This window comes from Mustela nigripes, chromosome 18, assembly GCF_022355385.1.
Source record: "Mustela nigripes isolate SB6536 chromosome 18, MUSNIG.SB6536, whole genome shotgun sequence".
Classification (NCBI taxonomy): domain Eukaryota; kingdom Metazoa; phylum Chordata; class Mammalia; order Carnivora; family Mustelidae; genus Mustela; species Mustela nigripes.
In genome coordinates, this window is record NC_081574.1 from 38,007,641 (window position 1) to 38,016,977 (window position 9,337).

Below are 9,337 nucleotides of genomic sequence, written 5' to 3' on the forward strand. Positions count from 1 at the left end.
CCGAGGGTGACCTAGAGAGCTCTAGTACGATATCAAACGCAGGACAGTGAAAACCATTATTGCCAACTGGACTACAGGTGGCCATTTTTTTAACCTCTACACATGTGTGTGTGTTGATGCGTACAGCCGAATGCAATTTAAGATGGATAATATTTCATTGCAATAACTCTAAAGCTCAAAATCAGTGAAAAAATCCAGGATGAGCAGCGTATCGAAATTTTAAATAAAGACAGGCTCAGTGAAAGCTCTGTCACCACAATGGAGCCTGGGACAGAAGGAAAAATGAGTAACATTTTGTTCCTCGTGGATTTTTTTCCATTAAATTTGCCTTTTCCTTTAAAGATTATCTATTCTGGCTGCCGAGTTTTTTGCTTCGATTTTGTGCCTGAGGTGGGTTCCTGGCTCTCCTCACCGGCCGCCCAGCCCTCAGAGCGAGCGCCATGACCGTGCTCCCCGCAGGGCCCGAGGAAGGCAGGCGGGGAGGCGAACCCTCTCTTCCTGCTGCTCTTTACCGCCATCTGCCCTGTTTTGGGGGCCAAGCAGGGGGGCGCTGGCACTTGGATTCTGTCCGAATTATGTGCTGCAAGGCACAGGGCTTGCTTCTTGAGGCCAGAAGGATCTCAGCAGTCAGTGGCTCGGCCCTTGCCTCTTCCCTCTCAGCCTCCTCCCAGGGGAGCACAGCTCTGCACCCAGCCAGGCCCGCGCTGGCCAGTCAGGCCCCAGGAAGGACCTCTCCTCCTCCTTGATGGTAAGTGAAATCAGAGGCCACACACCCTCCCCTAAAAGCAGGCTCCCTATCTACTTCAGCGTGGGGGTGGGAGTGCGAGGGGGAATCTTCCCTGGGAGGGCAGGCTGAATTATTGGATTAACACTTTAGGCTGAGCAGTCTCTGTTGCTGAGAACCTGTAGTGACCAGAGAGCCGTCTTTTATCTAAGAGTCAGCAGAGAGGTCACGGGTCTGCCCAATTCCCCATCCAAGGCCAAGGACAATTACCAAAGAACACACTGGAAAGGACAACGGGAGGGGCGACTGGGGGCTCAGCCAGTTAAGCGTCTGCCTCGGCTCAGGTCAGGATCCCAGGGTCCTGGGACTGAGTCCTTCATCAGGCTCCCTGCTCAGCGAGGAGCCTACTTCTCCCTTTCCCTCTGCCTCTCCCCCTGCTTGTGCTCTTACACTCTAGGGCTCTCTCTCTGGCAAATAAATGAATAAAATCTTTAAAATAAATAATCAAGTAATTAGTTAAATAAAAGGACAATTGGAGAGAAAACCAAGTTTGTTTTGAGCATATCCCATGGGTCATCAGTAAACCAAAGGTTTTAATGTAATGGTGTTAAAAGCTAAATACTAAAAAATAAGTACATTAAAAGTAGTTCTCATTTTTTTGCCATTTCCTGAGTGTTTGCTGTAGGCAAAGCACACTCCTGTAACTACAAATACTAATATCATGTAGTCTTTGACCCTCGGGTCTGGCAACTTAAGGAAAACCAACACGAACAGAAATAAGTCTCACACCAGGTTGCCCAGGACAGCCGCCCATCAGGGGCCACACCTCCTGCCAAAGAGAGTGTTGGCCCCAAGTCCACGCTCTGACCGGAGTGGAAGATGGCCAGGGAATGAGCTCATGTTTCTTTCAGCTGTTTATTGGGACACAATTTATTTTTAAATCCAAACGACACAGATTGTGGGAAGGAACCAGAAGGGGGAGAATTGAAACTGATGGAGTCCCTGTCTTCCTATGAGAGGGAGGCTAAGTCTCTTCACCAACATTCATCTAGTAGAAGCAAGACAGAGGATGGCAGAGCCTTCGTTCTCCAGCCACCTTGTTCTGATCCCCACCTCGGCACTTTCTCCAGAACCCGTCCCCTTCTGAAGGACCTCTGTCCTACGCTGATGCCACGGGACTGGCACGAGAGGGAATGAACTGGACCCCCCAGAATTCTGAGGGAAATAAAGAAGAATCTAAATGCAATTGTGGAAGTTCCTATCTGCGAACTCCAGATGGTCCGATCTGGGAATGCCTGACTGGAGATTTAGTGACAGCACATCAGTTGTATTGAACCGCGTAAGAAAAGAAGAAAGAGCAGGAGGGAGCCTGAGCCCGAAGTCCTCAAAAAAAGTTGCAGGGGAAGCCCCAGCTCTGTGCAGGGAGAAGTTTCCCTAATTGGCCAACAGGAGGAGTGAGATGGCTTAGGCAGGTAAAGCCACATAACGAAGCTGACTAGCTGGTTTTCCTGAACAGAAACCACAGGCCATTTACCCCAACCGGATTCGCCCTGCCCTGTGTATGCGTTTCCTGTGGCTGCCCTAAAAAATGCCCTAAAAAAATGACCACATGGTTGGGGGTGGTGGTGGTGAACAATGTATTCCTTCACAGTCCTAGAGGCTAGAAGTCGGAAATCCAGGGGAAGCGGGGCTCAGCTTCCACGGAGGGGAGGCTCCTTCCTCTGTCTTCGTTTCCGGTGGATTCAGGTCTTCCTTGGCTCAGAGGTGTGTCCCTTCAACCTGCCTCTGTTTCTCTTCCGTCTCTCTGTGTGACGTTCCCTCTTCTTATCGAGACACAGACTTTGGGTGTGGGGTCCACCCTAATCCAGTATGACCTCATTTTAACTAAGTGCATCTGCGAACATTCCATTTGGCAGCAAGTTCACGTCCCGAGGTTCTGGGTGGGCAGGAACTTACTGACCCTGCTTCCACATTCACGAGGGAAGTTCTGATTTCGTTTTCCAGGGCTGACCACACTGGTCTATTGCCGGGCAGTTATGTTTCGTGACACAACAATGAATTACCATTCTGGCTTTCTCCTCTAGATGCCTTTTACTAAAACCTCTGCAGGCAAGTACCCCAGAACAGACTCTGCAGAAACTCCCACCACTACATATCTTATTCCCCCGGTGGCATTAACAAGACCGTCTTGAACACAAGCATGCCATGTAGTTTAACTTGCCGCTGTGTATCCCAGCACCTAGCATGGTGCCTGGTACACAGTCGTTGTTCAATGATTTTGTGGAATAAATATTATAATAGTTAACATTTTTTCTGAGCAGTGTTCTCAAATGTAAAACACATGAATGACCAGATTTGATTATGACAGCAGCCCTTTGACCTAAGTAATCATTTCCAAATCATTCTGGAAATGGGGACACTGAAGGTCACGATGCTGGGGGATTGCCAACAGAGCTGTCTCGAGTCACTGGACTAGGTTAGAGCAGGACAAGTGCCCTCAGCCTAAGCAGTATGCTCACACTAGTCAAACTGATTTCTTTTTTTTTTTCCCCCCACTTTTTAAAAAAAGATTTTATTTATTAATTTGACAGAGATAGAGAGAGAGAGAGCACAAGCAGGGGGAGAGGCGGAGGGAGAGGAAGAACCAGGCTCCCTGCAAAGCAGGAGAAGCCCAATATGGGACTTGATCCCAGGACTCCGGGATCGTTACTTGAGCCGAAGGCAGTGGCTTAACCAATTGAGCCACCCAGGCGCCCCTCAAAACTGATTTCTAAAACAGAAACCAGAGCCCTTGGCCTTGGGGAACCCATAGAGAGATAGAGTCTGGGAGGCCCCTGGAGACCAAACTCTGTTTAAATTCCCTAAAACTACTACACACCACTTTCTGAGGCTGAGTCAGCCAGAACGTTCTCTGAATTTCCTTCCCCTCAACGGGTCTCTGTATAGTCTCTTCAGTTCAGTTTTCATGAGGAAAAAAACCTCCTCCTCTCTGTCTCTTGATCCTTTCTACCTCCTCAATTTTGCTCCCTTTACTCCTATCTTCAGTTTTTCCCTCCCTCCAGTCCACAAACATGCTCAAGTCTTCCCACCCTGAGAGAAAGTCTTTCCTTGATCCTGCTTTGCTTTGCTCCTTTTCCTGACAAGAGAGTGTCTGTAGCTGCCGTAAAGCAGGAGGCAGCCCGTCTGCTGCGGGGGATCCCCTGTGCGGCAGGCGATGGGCGAGAAGGGCACCCGGAGGATGGAGCCCAGGGACAGGACACCCAGAGGGCAGGGCTGTGCATTAAACCCCTACCTTCTGGCTCCACCCATATCTCGCTTTGACCCTGACCCCCTTTTATATTCTTCCTCCATGGGTAGGGGGTAACCTAGAAGCTAACACTTACCACCCACCCACTCCTTTAGAGTCTGACCTCTCCCACTCCCATCCTTCATTGGTGTCACTAGTCATCTTATAAACATCAACACAGGCTTGCTGGAGCCGTTATGCTATCCTGCTTCTCCCAGTAATTCATGGTTTGGTAGAGAAGAGACACTGCATCAGCAGGAAGTTTATGTCATTGCAAGTAATAGAGTATCCAAATTAAAGTGTCTTCACTATGAGACTATTTTTTAAAAGATTTTGTTTATTTATTTATTTGTGTGTCAGAGAGAGAGAGAGAGAGAAAGCACAAGCAGCGGGGAGGGCAGAGGTAGAGGGAGAAATAGACTCCCCATCGAGCAGGGAGCCTGATGTGAGGCTCGATCCCAGGACTCTGGGATCATGACCTGAGCCGAAGGCAGATGTTTAACCTACAGAGCCACCCAGGTGACCCAAGAACATTTATTGTTCACTCAGTCCAGAGGTAGGCTGTTTAGGGCGTGCTGAGCTGTTCAGCAATGTCATCAAGGACCCAGGCAGTTTCAAACAACCTCCCTATGTTGACTTTCTGTCTTCAAGATTGGTTGTTACTTGTCACAAGATGGCTGCTGTTGCTCCAAGTATCATAGTCTGGTACTGCATTCAAAAGCAGGAAGCAGCAAGGAAGGAAGCGGGCAGAAAAGGACTTTCCTTTCATCAGAATGAAAAACATCTTCATTAGCCAGAACTGAGGCATAGCCACTACTCTCAGCTTTAGTGTTTTCTCCTGGCCCCCTAAACATGAGCCTGTCTCTGATTCCTTCAGACAAACTTAAGAGGTCTTCCGTGTACCCACTGAGTCTGTTGTATACCTTGATTGCAGACCTTAATGCTATCATATCTTTGTTTAAGTGACTTTCTTCCTCAACAAACCTTACCTTTCATCCGCAGGTTCCAGTATCTCATAAGTATTTATCCCATATATTTTTGAATGAATGAGTGAAGGAAGGAAGGAAAGAAAAGCTCTACCCAAGTCCCAGTTTGTTCCTTTTCTGCCCATTCTTCTTCTTCTTCTTCTTTTTTTTTTTTTTTTTAGATTTTATTTATTCATTTTCAGAGAGGGGGGGCAAAGGAAAGGGAGAGGGACAAGGAGGCTCCTCACTGAGCGCCAAACCTGATGCGGGGCTCAATCTCATGACCCCGAGATCACGACCTGAGCTGAAAACAAGAGTCTGAAGCTTAACCTACTGAGCCACCCAGGGGCCCCCTACCCTGCTTTTTCTACTGGTGTTATCAGCCTTAGCGTCTACCCTGGTGTGTCTCCCAGGTGGGAGTCCTGAATTTTCAACTCCTACTGGAACTGGGAATCTCAAATTCAACACACGTAATACGGAACTTGGCATTTTCTACCAAAAATAAGTATTCCAAAATGGGGATAATATTTTTGGAAATATGTCAGTTGCTTTTCTCTAGTACAATCCTGCATGTGGTTTCTGAACATTCTTTTGCCTCCGGGAAGGTTAGGATTGTTGTAGCAGGAATGCAAAGAGAGGATAATAGTCAGATTTCCCTATCCAGAGTGGGCTTTCGAAAGCAATCATTTATTATGGAAAATTCTAAACATATGCAAAAGTAGACAGGAGAGTATAATGATTCTATGGCTACTCATCATCCATCTTCAACGTTACCAAACCATGATCAGTCGTGTTTAAACTCTATCTCACCTACCACCCCCCAAATCATTAAACATCAACCAGTATTCACATTTTCCTGATTATCTTTAATTGTTTTACAATTTATTTGACTCATGATCCAATTAAGATCCATACACTGCAATTGGTTCATAAATCTCCTATTTTTAAAAATCTGTTGGTTCCCTCTCATCGCATTTCCCCCCCGCCCCGCCCCTTGTGGTTTATTTGTTGAAGAAACCCGAAGCCTCTGGTTTTGCTGATCATCTCCCGAAAAGGTGATTTAATGTGCTCCTGAGTCCTTTGTGGGTGGTTAAATCTAGTACTTGTTCATACTCAGATTGGACTTTTTGGCAAAGAGACGTATTCGCTTAGTAATATTAGCAGGTGTTGGTGATCATTGGCTAGAACAACTAATTAGTTGTTGCAAAATTATGACATCCTTTCATTCCTTCTTCATTTATTAGCTAGATTACTTCTTTAAAGGAAAACGTGCCCTCATCAACTATCTGCTCATGATGAGATACATTTATCCAGGAAAGGTTGGATAAATGAATTCTCCCCCCGACTCCTTTTAGTAGGAAATGGGATTCCAACGGTTCAATCTGGGTATGGGTTGAGCCAGCTCTTCATGGAATGATCATTGTTTCTAGGTGTTTTCAGTGGATAGAATTAAGAAATAGATTCTAAAAAAGATAAAATAATGATGAACTCATATTGATACATCCAGATTAAATTCAGGAGCTCAGTGTTTCTTACTTGATGTTGTTTTGTAACCTTACATCGATATCTCTTTTTTTTTTCCCCCAATGATCCCACCATAATTACTGATTTGCTTCCTTTCACAATCCACATCCAACGATCTGAAACTAATAATACCAACACCATCGCCAATGATAGGATTACTGAAAACAGGTTTGGTTTCTGTTTTTGTGTGTGTTTTTGTGTGTGTGTGGGGGGGGGGGGTGAGTACTCTTTGTCTTCAGGATCTATCCGACTCCGGATATATAATCAGATTACTCTAAATTAAAGTCCCTTAAAAAGGGGGTGCCTGGATGGCTCAGTGGGTTAAGCCTCTGCCTTCAGCTCAGGTCATGATCTTAGGGTCCTGGGATCGAGCCCCACATCGAGCTCTGCTCGGCAGGGAGCCTGCTTCCCCCCCTCTCTCTGCCTGCCTTTCTGCCTTCTTGTGATCTCTGTCAAATAAATAAATAAAATCTTTTTTAAAGAAAATAAAAAATAAATAAAGTCCCTTAAAATATCTCACTTCTGTGCATTAGGCTACCAGCTCAATATACAGTTATACAGTTTGGTCTGTTTGTGTAGTTGCTTTCAATTCTTAGGGATTTTTTTCCTTTGTAAATTTAACTTTTTATAATCGTACAAAATACTAACCTGGTTTCAGGGCTGCCTGGCTGGCTCAGTTGTTAGAGCAGGCGACTCTTGATATCAGGGTTGTGTATTCAAACCCCACATTGGGCGCAGAGATTACTAAGAAAAATAAATAAGCTTAAAAAAATATTTATTTACCTGGTTTTAAAATCAAATCTACCAGACAGGTTACAGTCAGAGAAGTCTAGCTTTCTATACTATTTTCTCAAACCTATGCTCTTTTTTCCCCTATCTGTAATCTCTTTCCTCCTTCTTTATGGTTTATCGTTCCATTTTTTAAAATACAAGTTTATATACAATATGTGTATATACAATAATATTCTTTTCCTTTATGAAATAGATGGTATATTAACATTTCTTCACTTGTACTCTCCACTTATTGATATAATCTGGAAATAAGTATGCAGTACTAGTATATGGGAATACTTACTATTCCTTTTCCTTTCTGTTAAATTACAGGGTGCTGCAAGAAGAGCTCGCCTTGTACATGCATCTTTTCTTATTTTGCTACACTATCTTTGGAATAGATACCTACGCGGGAAATCCAGGCCAGTGAAGAGATGCTTATGTAATTAAGCTAGATATTGCCAAATTTCCCTCCATAGGAATTATGCCATTTTGCATTCCCATCAGCAATGTATAGGAATGCCCATCTTCCCGCAGCATGGCCAACAGATTATGTTGTCAAACATTTTGGCTTTTGTCAACCTGCTAAGTGAGAGGGACGGTCCCTCCATGAGTTTTTTTTTTTTTTTTTTCCCCTCCATGAGTTTTAATTTGCATTTTTCTTATTGTAGGCCAGGTTGAGAATACAGTTAAGGGCTGTTTGGATTTCGTTTTTTGTGACTTGTCTATTGATTTTTCTAGTCTAGTCCTTGTTTCTATAGATTTGTGGTCTTGTTCTTCTTTAATTTAGAAACTGTTTATATATTAGGAAAAATAACCTTTTGTCTATAATTTTTCCCTGCAGGCTGTTATACTTTGCTTATGGGATTTCTTGCCAAGTAAGCTTTTTTTTTTTTTCCTTATGTAGTCAGACTTATTAATCTCTTCTCTCATTGCTTCTGGATTTAAAACCTTAGGGAAGTTTGCTCGGTGCATCCATTACACACTTCTTCTAGCAGTTGTGGTACTCAATTTTTCACACTGAAGTCTCTGACCCATTTGGAATTTATGTGTATCATGTGGAGAATGAATCTACATTTATCTTTTTCCACAAGGCTATCCTAGTATCTTAAAACCACTTATTAAAATGCCTGGCTTTCCCCCACTGATTTGAGATGCCTCCTTTATTATACACTAAGTTTCCATATGCAATTGGATCTTTCTCTAAATTTTCTAGTCTGTTCGCCAGCCTTTGTGTCTACTTATTTGCCAATACCACACCAGTTTATTTCTGAAGATTTTATAGCATTTTCTTGTTTTACCCTTTCCTATTTTTCTTTTTCAGGGGCTTCCTGGCTGTCCTTGCCTTTTTGTTCTTTTAAATAAACAAACCTCTATAATTTATATGATTATATGCCTTATAATCAACTTTACCTCCATGAGATCATCATGAGCCCTGGCAGTCCCACCAATTCCATCACCCCGTACCTAGATGCTTCTTGGAGAAAAGCCAGCTTTTCTGGGGGTGGAGGGTAGAAACTGAGCATTTGTTCAAGAGATTGAATCATCGAAAAGAGAGGGAGATGCCACTCTCCAGCCAGCTTAAAGCTTGAGTGAACTTTCCTGTTACCCTGAAGGTGAGGTCTCAGGTGAAAATTCAGATTGCTGATGTGGAAATGATCATATGTTTTTTTACATATCAGCGCCAGGTGTGAGCAAATGTGCCATACTGCTCTTCTTTCTCTTGATTTTCTGATATCTCTTAGCATAACCATTCTCATCCATGGGAAAGCTCTGGATGATCTTTGAGCATCTCTTTCACACTCCTCATCGGATCAACCACGAGGGCCTGTCATTTCCACCTTCCCAGTGTCTCTGTGCATTCCCAGAGAGCAGATCAGCTGGACCTTGAGGCTCTCAGCTGGGTTGTCGCACTGGCACCCAGCTGCCATTTTCAAAGAAACATTCTTTCCAGGGTTGAGTCTAAGAACACAAACATGCATGTATTCTAACTAATTAATTTTAGCCAATTAACTTCGAGGAACAAAGCAGCACAGCAACCCCCCATCATGGCCTCATCTGTTTCAC

General features: G+C 44.1%; 1 long non-coding RNA gene across 1 annotated transcript; it reads left to right on the plus strand.

The window, feature by feature from the left end:
- Positions 1-282: 282 nt before the first annotated feature.
- Positions 283-8,683, plus strand: LOC132006520 (uncharacterized). The gene is made up of 4 exons (XR_009401124.1): positions 283-748; positions 7,604-7,712; positions 8,115-8,148; positions 8,595-8,683. It is a non-coding gene; the product is annotated as an uncharacterized LOC132006520 (long non-coding RNA).
- Positions 8,684-9,337: the final 654 nt, after the last annotated feature.